Genomic DNA, 14,660 nt, shown 5'->3' on the forward strand with positions numbered 1-14,660 from the left:
TGTGCCTGCCTGCTTTTTCCTGATAAGAAGAATTCTTTTGAATGTGCACTAGCCCATGGAGCTGCTTCATGGAAGCATGAGGGACCAATGGGGACCTGACATGGCTTCAAATTCAATTATCACTTCAACAACATTTTACTTGAAAATCCATGATCTCAGTATTTTTCCAGTCCCCAAAAGAGTTAAGACTCTGCAAGTGCTATGCACAGAAAAATTTTCATCTGCATAGAATCAGTGTAAAGCAGAGGAGAGTCACAGAAGAATTCTTCCTTGTCATGCCTCTTGCACTGATTTCCAGACAATCATCTGATTTGTGCTTTTTAAATTTTATGCTGAAGTCTTGCTATGGCTTCCAAGTGATTTTACATTCTGTGAACCCTTCCCCTGATTTCAGTGGAAGGAGAGCTGCATCTCCAGAAAACTGAAACAAGGGCTTTAGTGAAATAATGCAAGGAAAGATACTCCCTACTCCACCAAATTACACTTCACTTTGTTCTTAAGCTACAGTGGTCCACAGCCATTCTCAGTGGCAAACCATGGCAACATCACAAAAACCTGGTGGGACAATTTCAGATATTTGAGACAGCTTACCAAGAAAATAAAAAAGACCCAAAACCCACTACAGCAGATAAAACAGTATCTAGTTTATTACATATAGAAAGAGATTTCCAGAATTTACAAACACCCATATTTTCATTCCAGGGAAAGAGTCAATTTAAAAAGTTCACCCTTTTTTGTCTCCATTTTGCTTTGTGGCTTCCTGTTGGTTGGGGGTTTTTTGTTTGCTTGTTTTTCTTCTTTACAATATATACAATGGAAGACTTTGATTTCTTTTTTCTGATTTTTTGTCAGTTACTGTGCAATTGATGAATTCAAGTTGACACTTGTAAATAACCATGTACAGTAATGTTTGTCTTCATTGCAGTTAATACAGACTATTATTTTACAAGGAGTACAAAATTATTTTTCTTTTGGAAAGAATTCAGCTCAACATCAGGGTTATCTTACAACTGATAGTATCAGTAAATATGACTGTACAATCAAGGCCCAGGGACCAATGACTCGTATTATATTATTTTCTGAATTACAATCTTAAAACAAGAATAGTACCCTACTCTATTCTTAGAAGCCTTGTTTTAAGCAGGTTCCCCACTCTGTTTACAACAGAATATAGTATACCTCAGTTCCACATCAAAAAAGATGTGCTGTAGGAAAAGTTACATTTTAATTAAAAAAGTACATGTATAAATCAAAACCTATGTTAAATATTTAATACTCTTCAACCAACATTATGTCTTGTATGTAATAATTTACAATGATGATTTGTCATACAGGTTTTCAGCAGCAAATGAAGTTGTGTAAATGTGCTAGTAAAATACCCATTCTCACCATGATGTAGTGGTGGGCACATCAGTTCATGTGGCCAGCTAAGTCCTTATGGTAGAGGATGAAGTAAGAGAGACTTGTTGTCCAGGTGTCACAGTGCTTCTGCTTGGCACAACACAGGATGTGCAGCTCAGTCAACAACTCCTGAGGTTTGTGTAAAGTAAACAAACTGAACTGGATGCATCGTACCCATTTACAGAGGAAGAGGAGGAGGAGGTGAGGTCCTAGTTGTGATAGCATGAAACATTTATAGTCTTGATACCCATGAGTTTAAAAGAAGGATTTGTTGAGGTTGTGTAGGTCATCATTCTGGAATTGAAAGAGAAAGAAAATTAGCATCATGAGCACTTTAAAACTTTTCTGCAATTATTTCCCTGCCCCTCCTTTTTTTTTTCTTCTCTTTAAAAGAGTTATCATTCAAAGTGAAAGAGTTAGCACCTTGAAAAATTATGGCATACACAGTTGAATTGTACTCAAGCATGTGAATCCCAAAAGCATTTAAAACAGATGTTGGCAATAAAATTCAAAGCAGTCAGAAACACATTTAAAACTTGCAAGAGATTCACCTAAGCAGAAACAATTTAAGTGTCCATACTGATTAACTCTGACAAGCTCCTGTAACAAGAGAAAGGAAAGCTCCAAACACCGGCCTGCTGTTGGCATTTTTACCAGCTACAAGAAAGATTCACTGCATGTCAGGCTCTACAAGAGGCTTTCCTGGCCACCTGCAAACACCAGGCTAGCCTGGGAAGGACGACCAAGGAATGGAGCATTCAGGGTGCAGCATTACCACTCCCATTTGATATACAAGTTCTAAAAAAAAAATTGTATATAGAAAATCCTGGTAAAGCCAAAAATTATCTGCATTCTGCTTCCCTCTGAGAGAGGGCTAGGTGAATAACAAGGTCCTGCAGCCCTGATAATGCACAGCACAGGTTTAGAGGGGAATGAATACCAGAAGCTGCCTCTGACCCTGCCCCCCCAGTTCTCCTTGTCTGCTGCAGCCCCTGACCCAGTGCACAGTGCACCAGTCTGGGTCAGCAAGTCCTCTGGACTCTGCCTTTCTGCTGGTTCTCCCCAGGCAGGCTGTCAGTCCCAGCCCTGATGAGGAGCAAGGCAGTGCCCAGCAGGATGCACTCGGGGCTGGATGGCCTTGTGTCCTGCTGGCAGCTGCTCCAGCCCCTGTGGGGAGCACGGTCCCTGCTGGGGGACACAGAGCTGAGGTCACGTGCTGAGGCACCAGGGCATGTGGTGCCTCAGCATGTGACCAGCTCCTGAGGCCCCGTGGCACTGGCTGGCCACACACACAGCCCTGGTGTCCCCCACTGCCCAGCAGCCCTGGGCCTCCCACACCACAGTCCCAGTTCCTCTCTGCACACCACTGACATGCAAGCCAGACCCACTGGGAACCGAACCACGCAGCACTGAAATGAATACAACTTGTCTTTTAACTGGGGTCAGAGCACTACCAGCATTTACATTTCAATAGTTTTGCTAAAATCTGCTGAAGCAAGACTCATATTTTACATAAAAGTGTGTCTATTTCTTTGTTCAATATTAACTGTGTTCTTGAAAAGACAGGTAAACACTGCATTTTCCTCAGTACAAATAAAGGCTTCCCATAGACACGTTGAACTGAAAAAACTGAAAAAACCTCCTGTCCTATATTCTTTAATTGCACAAGAAACAAAATTTACTTTGTGTGGTCCTTCAAGTGAAAGGAAAGCCTATCCCTGCAAATGATGTGCGGTATGCTGTGAAAACTCCCTGGAGAATTATCTCACAGATCTCTTATTTACTTTCAACTTTCCTCTGCACTCACATTGCGATCTACTGGAATGTTCCTACCCAAATATCTATACACAGCTTCACATAGCTGTCAGCTTTCAAGTACATTTGACCTAAAATTAGCCAGTAATGCCATACTTTATTAATAAAGACAAGCAACAAAAGAGAAATTACTTGTTTAAATGGAGGGGCAAAGTGTGCGTGATGTGTGTGCTGCATATCCAAGGTGGGTGTTCCACGTCCAGCTCCCATCCAGCAGGGCCAGAGGAACTGCTGGGTGCCCCCAGCAAGGACCAAAGGTCCAACCTGCCCTGTACAAACAGGGCAAATGGAAAGACAGCAAGAAACAGCTTTTCTACATGGCCAAACTTGATTCTGCTAAGAGATTTTAAGAGCATAAATAATACATGATTTGCAGCATCAGGTCCAAGTTCTATGCCTCTTCACCAGTATTCATCTAAACGAGGTCATCTAAACTCAAATACATCATGTATTGAACAAAACTGCCTGTCCCATCCAATTCCTCACCAATTCCATCAATACAGCCAAGAAGTCATCTCAACCACTACTGGAGGGCATTTATTCCTGGATTCTGAAGTCAGAAGAGCAGAGGAAGAAAGAAAGTAACAAGTCTATTGGAAAAACAAAACACTTCCTAGAGGAATTCACTAAGAAAAGAAAACGGAAGAAGCCCACAGTTACAAACACTTGTATATTATAGTCATGCACATGTGTAAAAGGAGTGAAAAATCACAGAAGCCTGAAATATCCAAGAGTTGGAGACAGGATGAAGAGCCAGAATCATGTAGGACATGACCTGGTACAGGCTGAATTTCATACAATTCTTAGCTGCAGGCATGACAGGACACAGGAGCATGGAGCAGTTTCAAGCTTGTACTTACACTTCCAGATCCTCAGCAGCACAACATGCAAATCTGTCTGTCACCCTTTCCTAAAGATGTATTGGTAGCTTTTGTTTTCTTTTAATTTTGGGATGAAGAAGAAAAAAATCAGCTAGGATCTTTGCTAAGGACCATCTGAAACGACTGCAATTAGTGGCTTTCATACCTAACTCCTCTGAGTTGGTATGAGAATGACAACCAACACGAGAATGACAACCCACACTACTTGCTACAGTCCAGTGGTGCTTGTTCTGCCTGAATGCACAAAGATGTGTAGGAAACAGACAATCTGAGAGCAAAGCTGCTCCTCTGAAGTAACTGGAAATACACATCCTATAAACCTTGGATCCATTACTTGTGCTTCATGCACAGCCAAAAGCACTATCCACAGTTTTAGCACACAAATGTTCTTTGCTGGACTTCAAAAGAGTATTCCCTGAAATTTTGACAAAACAATCTGAATCTCCTCTCTCCTCAGTGAGCTATTGCAGTGTGCTTTAAGGTGAAAGAACCTTATTTGGAAATGAAGTAATCTGCTGGATACCTCCAGCCATCAGCATTTCCTTAACAACACACAAAACAGTGCAGAAGACAAGTGTTTTAATAGAGAGTGTGAGGACAGCAGCGAGCTGAGGTAAGGATCATTAAAACTACTGACATCACTGCTGGCAGCCAGAGAAAAGGGAAAACCTGTGTTTAATCTATTTCCTATTCACCACAAGTTTCAGCTGGAGTCCCCAATAATACAGTTTGTGGTTGACTTTATGGAAAAAGTTAGTGATGCAAAAAAAATGTACTGAAACAAAAAAGCATCTTTAAAAGTTCCTACAAGGTACCTCTGACAAGTAGTCTCTGCTCAACATCTGTTACAACACACATGCAGATAACACTGAGGTACGTTCCAGCTGGCAAAGCTTCCTTCTCAAATCTCTTAGTCCAGGATGGATACAGCACAGCTAGCCGCAGTTCCTATTACAGCTGAAATCCCATTCTTAAATCCAGTAACTAAAAATAAGGTGATATTTCATTTTATTTCCATTATTGGGAAACTGGAGAAGAAGAGCACTTAAATTTTGAACTAAGAGCAGAGTGTCTAGACAGTTTAATATATCTTTCCTGAAATTAAACAAAATTTTCATACATAACATAGATGTGTTGCTAAACTACACTTAAAGTGTAATCCTTACTCCTTCCTTACTCTCAATTTTCTTTGAAAGTAACCAAGGAGGAAAAAATAAAACTAACAAAAGTGAAAACTCAAGCAATGTTCCAGCAAAAGGCTTTCCAGTAGCCAACTTAAACTTCCATTTGCTATTAAGAGCCAATAATGTGTCTTGTCCCTAAAACGCCAATAGAAATGCCCTTCCAAAGAGTCATTTAATTTCTAAACAGTCCAATAACATGAAGCTGCTGTTGAAGTTCCACCATCATGTCAGCAAATAAATGCAACTACTTGGTCACTGATTAACACAGCAGGGCAAAACACAGCTCCCAAACATCAGACCTGCTCAGCACACTGTGACACCTTCCCCGCGTCAGCTGCCATCTGTTTAGGAAACAACTCCACAGGTGACAGAGCCAGGTCAATGAAAAGATAGTTCTTGACAGAAGAAAATGTAGATTTTTTTTCTCAATCTACCAAATGAGGATATTTTGCAGCTCTGCCATTAACCTTGTTAATCCAAACACATTTTCCAGAACTGTACCTATCACATCAACACCTCATTTGAAACCACGAGCAAGGACTAGTTGAAGACTTCCTGTCATAGTTCGAGTTATAAACAAAAGGTTTTAGAAGTTCATTAGTAGTTTAATTTAGGATCACATATATCACCTTATTCTGTGTGTCACGGCTTCCCACATAATGAACAGATCTAGTTCATAAAAAATAAAAAGCATGGAACAAACATACAAACACAAGCTCGGAACAAAAGGAGGGCCACTGTGAACATCCTCGGGAGGACTCTCACATAGGATTCCACCAGCCGAGCTCTCCGTGCAGCCTGCCGCACTCTTTGCCTGGTGTCTTTAAACATCCGATACAAAGTAAACACCTTAAAAAGTCTTGAAGAACTCTTATACAGCTCGTCTTGGTGACATCTCCCTGAGTCATCACTAATGATAAGCAAACGGTGCGCACCTACCCACGAACCGAATGCAGCCCCGTTGCCGCGCTCCCCACACGGATGAGCACAAGCAGCGCATATTTACATTTTTCCCGGCATTACTAAAGTGCACACATGCACGGGAAGCATCTCCTTCGGATAAATTAAAAACATCGACCAAAATTTAAGCTAGCTCAAGTAACTCCTTTTCAAAGAGATGCAAATAAGCTGCAGCGCTTCCCCACTCCCAGCGACGCGAAAGAGCCAAGGAATGCAGGCAGGAACAATGGCTCCTCCAGTGCGTTAATTGCAGCCCCGGTCGAACAAAAGCAATTCCAAACAGAACCAAACAAAGTAATTACAACATTGCTATTTAACTTGTCAGGCTGTAATCTTCATTTAATAGATTAGCTTTTCTTCCTTGTACCCCAAAATGCCTATTTCAGCTTTCCCGTGAACGTCTTAAATGGAGAATTACTGAAGATTGGGGATCACCAATTCCTTTCCTACAAGGCAGAATAACTGAATCTGGTGTTGCCACCCGGTTTTGTCTTTTATAGAGGTCATTCATGGCTGAAACAAGGAGCCCAAAGACCACTTACAGATGATACCAGCTTTCTGCTATTGGTTCAGACACAGTTCATGCACAGCCCTGGAAAAAAAACACTACAGAAAATTTTCCTCTTTTTCCCAGAAAGAGAAGGTGGGAAAAAACAACAACTATGAGACTTTAAAAATAAGATGATGAGCAGAACTACGTTTTTATATTTCCGAACCCATTTCCTGAGATGTAAGTACAGTGGGAAAGCGCAAACTAAACCACACACATTCTTTGGATGAGCTTCTGCCCAGCAAAGAATTCCTATGTTTGATTTTAACTTTACAGCATGTCAACCTGATTTAAACTCATTCAAGAGAAAACTCAACCCATCACTGAGGTCAGCAAGAAAGGCTGCTGCCACAGACACAAAGCCAAGGGCTGCCTGCCCCTAGCACCTGCCACGGGAGAGAGGGAAGCTGCTGGAGGTCAGGTTTGCCTGGTTCCACCAAAAAGAGGACACCAGCCAGCTCTCTGCATAAAACACACTGGAAAAAGGAAATCACAAAGTTTCTATGCAGAAAAAATACGGAAGGGATATCCCGCTCTATTAGACAAAATCAGTAGCAGTTTGGGGTTTGAACAAGACTAATGGCCCAAATACTGAATTTCTGATTAAATATTTCATCTTTTCATTTTTGGAAAAAGAAGTTATCAAATTTTTGGGGTTTTGGGAGACTAAAAGAAACAAAATACAATTAAGTTTAGAAAGAAAGAGCTTAAATTTGATAGCATGTTTTGTAAAGAAATTCTACAACTTTTCTTGCGGCGGCACAGCTAAGCAAGCCATAAAACAAAATAAGTGTCCAGCAGCTGCAAGTAACAAAAATCCAAGATGCAGCCTGTAGGTTTGTGGTTGGTTGGTTTCTATGAAATGAAAAATATGAGCAGAGTCTTTCTCATTAAAAGGTGTAATGCTATAAATGGGATTCTCATGTTTGTGTCTTCCAACTTTGTAAGGACTGAAGGTCTCAATCTTTCCCTTCCTTTAATAATAGTCTATTTGAGTAATCAGCTAAAGGTTGAGTCTGGCTTACAACAGAGAGAAAATCCTTTTGTTTCAGGACTGAAAATAACGATGTTACTACAAAGCCAGGGATCTCATGAGATCAATACTCCAAGTTCATCCCAAATCTTCTCATAAGGCTCCTCTAATACACTTGGCAGCACTGTTTGTGTTTGATATCCTTCAGATAAACCCACTGCTGGCCCAAGGTCTTCTCTCGTCCCCAGACTGCAATAATGAGAGCAATATCAAACCCTAAATGTGCACCACCTCATTAATAGCTTTAGTCCTCACAGGGCAACACTGCTTGTGTCTTTAAGATTCAAACAGAATTGCAAATTCTACAACTGGGATCATTCATTATTTTGGAATTTGTACTGTTCAGCTCTCGAATCTGCAGAGTCTAACCCTGAAGAATTTGTGGCATTCACACCTCTCATGATGACCAATAATCCACACCCAGTTCAAGTAAGCACTGGTGAACTACACTTTGTATGGCTGTATCCTTCAAGAGAAAACACTGCTCAGTTTCTACCTTTAGTAAACATACAACCAAATATCGACACTATTAATAAGGGAAACCCAGAAACAACATCATTATGCAATTTGTTCTTCAAAGGAGCTTTCTTAGGAGTTTTATTTTTCAAATTAAATTACTTTAATGGTAGCTTAGAATTCAAACAAACTCACCAATGCTGATAATAATTACAACTGCTCTGACTATAGGGAAGCAGATGACCTGGGTGCCTTTAGATGCACTCACACCCCTTCAGCTTGTCAGCAATTTAAATATACACAATTAATTTTGATCAAAATTGAGTGCACTGAAGCTGTGCTCATATTATATCAAGTAAATTACATCAGCAGTGGAGCTTAGCAACACATAACACCCAGTGTAGCTACCAAATAATCAGAATATATTTCAGCTGCTGAATATCCTTATCTTTCTGTGAATCTGTATTTCACATGCTCTTCTGGCACTCTGGGCTGGTTCCCCATTCCAGAAGCCAAACCTTACCACTTTCTCTTGTGCTTTTCTGACCCAACTTTATAATGCTCATTTACTGACAGATTTACTTCTCTCTGACATGTTAAAAAACCTAAATAAATAGTCTAAACTGCCTTGAAACTGTTTCCATGATACATGCTAAATTGTGAGAGTTACAGCTTAAGCAAGGAAGGAATCACACCATTCAACTTTTCTAGAGCCATTTTCCTCCCAATGGACAAATAAGGGGGAAACACAGAACAAACAGAAGAAAAATGGCCTTTAGGAAGGGATACAGAAGCCCCGTGGGGGGATAACCTGGCCAGCTGACCTTCACTTTGAAATTTTGCCAGTGCAAATTAAGCAGCTAGTCTGCAGCACGTCTGGGCAGCAGCGTGGGAAGGAAGTTCTGCAGTGATTTTGGATGAAACACTTCCTCAATTCAAAACAACAGCGCATTAAGTATCAAAAAAGGTTAATAAGGACATACTGGAAAACACATTGTGAAAAGCATGCCAAGAAAACAAAGCAGGGAAGGGATAAGAACAAATGAAATATCATAAAGTTGACAGAATTGTACCAAGAAGTTTGGAAAGCCAAGGTAGAAGGAAAGAATCCATTATTTTGAAACCGTCTGCTACTCTGTAGTATAAAAACTACCATACAGCAGAAACAGCTGGAAACAAATCAGAGGTAATGCTTTAATAAAGGGAAAGGAGAAGGCCTTTGGTAAAAAGCAAAAAGCAGCAGCCAAGCTTGTTACATCTTGAAGCTGGACTAGAAAACAATGGTTTAACCACAGATTTAGTTTTTCACTGAGGTACCACTGAGGTATCAGTCTGACATGAAATTAATTACATTAACTGCTTTGACACATTGTTTTCTGCTTTGTAGACCAAGACAAGAAATCCTAGAAAACTACTGACATACAAGATAATTTCTTTCTGTATGAATGCATTTTCATGTACATCCACAGACATTCACAATTTATTTCTAGTAATTTGCACTCATTTGACCTGACCTTTTTACCTTCCCTCTCTGCCGTAAATTGCAAAACTTCTCTAAGACTCACATGGCATCTTCCTCTTCCCAGCACTTCAAACCTGGTGTTCAGACTCCTTTGACACTTAAGCTGATAACTGAAATTCAAAGCATCAGCCATACTCAAAAGCTGCCAACAGTAAAGTGCTGTGGTTGGGGCATACAACCTACAGCCAGTTGGACAAGCACACAGCCACATGCAAGAAAGACCTGAAATCTAATTCTGCCCTTGGTTTGATTTGCTCTGTAGTTTTATTCAACTTACTTAGTCTCAAGGAAAAGATAAAGCCCCATCTATTTTCTACAAGAAATTTTATAGTGAGGAGGAGGACGTTGTGAAATCTCAAACATGCACAGTCACTATAATATCTAGGGCATAATTTTTCTGCCCTAACCTTCCTGCATCTCAGTGCCTTGCCCGTGAGCTGAGAACTGCTACCTGCCAGCAGAGTTCAGACTGTGCCAGGGGCACACAGCAGGGTGGTAATGTCTTGACAGTGCCCACATGAAGACAGACGCAGGGCAGCATCTGGACAAGGTGCTATAAATAAAACATTGGGCAGCCACACACTGCTGAGAATAAAAAGTACTGAAAAAATGCCTCATTCCTGGATCACTCCTACAAACTGAAGGATACATTCCATGTGGGAAATGTACGTTTTGTGCCGCATGGTCTGAAACTACAACAACCCATATGCACAAGGGTGGGAGGCAAAATTATCAATGCTTACAAAAATAAATAACATTTGAGTGTGACTACATACAGCAAGCATTATTCCCCATTAAAACAGATTTATAAAATTAAGTAAACTCTACATGCAATAGAATTTTTAGCTGGAGAAAAAAACCAAACAAGACAACGAAATTCCAACATCAGAATATAAGCCTTCACTGGTAAAGCAAGAGCTCTACCCTTCTCCTCCTACTGAATTAGCAATCAAAGTACCCCCAGACTGCTATGGGATTAACCTCAATAACCACGCTGAGCACTTTAATAAGCTCTGAGATAGTCCATGCTAAACTCTTCATTGCACTATTTCAACACTGAAAAACTTGTTTGTATATAGATTAGGTTTTTAAAACAACTGTCATCTAATTTATTTCCAGAAACCATAGTAACAAGAAACTAGTAAATATAGGGCACAAAGGAAATACAATCTCATTCAAAACAATGAAGCTATCTCAAGTTTGAAGAGCAGAGGAGGCAGCACCTGGCAGGCACTTGGGGAGGGGGGAGCCCTATTTGGATACAGCTGTGAATTAAATCCAAATTATAAAGACCAATTAGACAAATCAAGTATTTTACTGCTGCTTCTTTTGAGTTTCATTCAGCAAATCTTAAAAGCCTGAATGACTGCCAATATTATATTCTAAAGTTACTAACAGCCTAAATGGACTAACCTTCCCTTGTTCAGTTGCCATGATTTCAAAAGGGAAACTAATCAACAGTCACATTAGCTATTTAATTGCAACACCAATCTAGCATTGTGAAACTCTATAATTACATAAGCAAAAGTCAAACTAGGTGAAAGTTTTTCTCATCTCAGAATTCTCCGTCAGATATTTTAAACTTTTAAAAAACACATGGCACATGAAATTCTTTCCATATAATGAAAGTTGTTCACAAGAGTATCACTAAGAATCTCACTAGATGATAATAGACACTTATTGTCACACATAAATCTTCCATGAGTTGTCAACTCCAGCATTAAGGATAACCCTTTAGAAGCTATTAGTACAAGTCAATTGAAAATTAAAAGCATATAGCAGCACAGATTAAAGGCTTAGCATACACACTACAGGGTGTGCACACAATATCACATATTATTAAGATGTCTTGGTTAATCAGTGACTGGAAACATCCTCCAGACATTAACCTTGACAAAATATATGAAAATCCAGCCTTATCATGCTGTATCACTGCACTTCATAATCTCACAAAATGGAAAGTTCTCTGTTCTCATAACCTACCACACAAACTTGTACCACTGGCCACCCAGTCATCTCAACCAAGAGAAGAATCTGTACCTAACTTGGCCTGCTGATAGTCTCAGTGATTACAAAAGTACCTGATGATACATTTGAAGCTCTCCCCAAAAGGAAGTGGAGAGCAGGGTGGTCAGCACCCATGTTCAAGCCCTGCATCCATTCCCTCATCAGCCCCGCACTGCTGGTCAGATACTCCAGAGAAGCTGCAGAGGGGAAGGGGCCAGTTAATATATGGGAGAAATCTATAGGAAACACAGCTTCATTAGCTCCACTGCTCACAGATCAGCTGTTTGTATAAGCAGTTTTGCTTGGAGCAGTGTTTTGTCAGTATTATTACTGTTATGTTATGCAAAGAATGTATTAAATTCTTAAATATTACATGAGATTTAATGGATTGTGCATCGCATGTGGGAGGTCAAACAAGGAGGGTAATGTTCCATTCAGCCTTATAGATGTAAGTTAAAAAACAGAAGCTTGCATTATTCTTCAAGGAGCAAGTGCAGATCAAAGATATGCTTGAGATAGAAGAAGGCAGCCTGAAACATAGAGGGAAAATACAAAATAAAATTTTAAATATAATTTAAAAATAATCAGTGGTTGTGACAAGCAGCAGTGGCATTTTCAAGAAGTTTTACCGCTCAGTCCCTTTTAAAACAATTTCTGCTTTCAGAAGCTATCTCTAAATTCTTCCTGTGCTCTCCCCTTATCCAACAGAATATTGCACTGTTTTTTTAGGTTTTGTATCCATTTGGAAACTCCCTGTACCTCCAGTATTCTGAATGGCCAAGCTATAGTAAAGAGGACATATGAAGGGTGGAAGAGTATCCCAATTTCTACTTTCAATCTGTATCTTCATGCCAGACCCAAAAATATTCTAATTTAAATCCGGTTTTCTTAAATGAAGGTTTTAATTAAGATAAAGCTAGTATTTTTGCTATAAAACTTCAATTTTCATGGTCTTTTGGGGTAAAAAAAGTACACAGCACAGCAACTAAAGAGTCAATGTTAATTTGTACATCTGTTTTCCAGCAACAGCAGATTTTTCATATTATTAAAGCTTTTCTGAAGATATGTTTCACCATTTCAAATCACTTAAGGAACAAAAGAAAACTCTGCAAATGTGTTATCATACAAAAATATATATTTTTCAGTTTAGAATTTATCAGAAGGTGTATTGCCTATCACATTGCTCTGTAACACGCATTTTCTACTTATCGCATATACAACAGTTAAGAGTGTAATACCACTGCCTATAAGTGTGTGTATATACAAAAAGGACCTAAAATAGGCTATAGTAGCATGAAAAAAGTAGTTCAATTGCATTACTGGACAAAAAAGCTCTCCAAAACCAGGACAGTTCCCTGCCTCAAAAACAAACACCCTCCCCCCAAACCTCCATATTGTCAGACAAAATTTATGATTCCCAGTTCAAATTCTGAGGATTGTTAGAAATAAGAGTCATCATAGAAGGAGAAGGCGAAAACTAGCTACAGTTATTTTCTACAGATAAATACATCCTATATTAGTAATTACTGTTTTTCTATTATATGTACTCCAGTGTCAATAATTAAATATTCATCTCTCTCCACTTACCAGCTATGCATAAGGTTTAATGCAACATTTAATTTGAACTAAGAATCATGAAAACTGGAAGTCAGGAGTTTCTATAGCATCTGTAGGCATTTTGTTCTACAGAGACAATATGATGAAATACAAACACAGGAACTTTTTCTTTCAAAGTCCTGGTATTTCAGCAAGAAAAAACTGCCTCTCAGACTTTCATTTTTGTCTGTGATTCTCTCCCAGCTTGCAGTCCTGGTTGCTAAGAGAAAAGTGCCATCAGGGTCTGTGAAGCTCACACAGTGGGAGCCACAGCTTTTTCAAATAATACCTGAAGGTGTAGCAGGTTCTACTGTAAATGCAACTTGGCATTTCTCAGTTACTCAGAGTATTGACATAACAAAGTGTGGCTTTCAGGCAAATACACCCCCTGAAATGGAGCAATTGCTTCCTTCCAAACTTCAAGGTCACTTCAAAATCTGCAAAACACCAGCACTGTCTGAAGCTGTGCTTGGAAGAGATGAAAAAGGAATGGTGTTCTCATATCACTGAAGATGGTTAAATTCTTTCACCTAAAGTTTTCCAGTGAATTTCAACCGGAGGGAGACCGGTAACAAGCATGGGAAATTTCTGCCTTAAGCACTGAAAAGTTGTCAAAAATAGGAACAAATTAGATGTTTTGCTATTTTACCATGCAAAATATAGACAATACAGACATTCATATGACTTTTTAAGTGAAAAATCTTCTTGTAATATACATTTTCAAAAGAATAAGAAAGGTAGCTAAAATACCCTGAACTTCCTTATAGGGCAAATGAAACAATTATTTTAAATTTAACTCATCTTCAGATTCTTGCATAATTGTAATCACAAATTTTTAATAAAAAGACCCATGAATCTCTCATCTTTTTCTACTTTTTTATTTGCCAGGTTTCTTCTTCTGGGCTTAGGCATGTATCTACACATGCTTCCATACTCTTTATTTTCTCTTCTGTGCTCAGATGACTCCTTTACTGCTGCTTGAAGTGTACTGTAAGCTTAGCCATTCAAGAGAGGACTAAATAACCAAATTTTTCTACATTGTTCTTTCAGTCAGAGCAATCTTACATCAACAAACAGTAATAATACTGATGTGTAACATTTCAAAGCTGTGGAGTCTAAATGTTGAACTGGCCACTACAGTTACGTGATGTATTTGAGATTCAGAAAATAATAACCCAATTCATTCAACAAAGCCATGCTTCATTGAAAATTAATGGAAATGTAAGAAAGGAAAACAGGGGTTTGGAAATATCCC

General features: G+C 39.2%; 1 protein-coding gene across 1 annotated transcript in view; it reads right to left on the reverse strand.

Moving 5' to 3' along the window:
* Nucleotides 1-590: 590 nt before the first annotated feature.
* IRS1 (insulin receptor substrate 1) overlaps nt 591-14,660 on the reverse strand; it is a 48,715-nt gene continuing 34,645 nt past the window's right edge. Inside the window, exon 2 of the mRNA XM_084212189.1 lies at nt 591-1,695. The gene's annotated coding sequence lies outside the window, so the exon portion shown is untranslated. The remainder of the gene's footprint in view (nt 1,696-14,660) is intronic.

The sequence above is a fragment of the Fringilla coelebs genome (genome assembly GCF_963513975.1).
Source record: "Fringilla coelebs genome assembly, chromosome: 10".
Classification (NCBI taxonomy): Eukaryota; Metazoa; Chordata; class Aves; order Passeriformes; family Fringillidae; genus Fringilla; species Fringilla coelebs.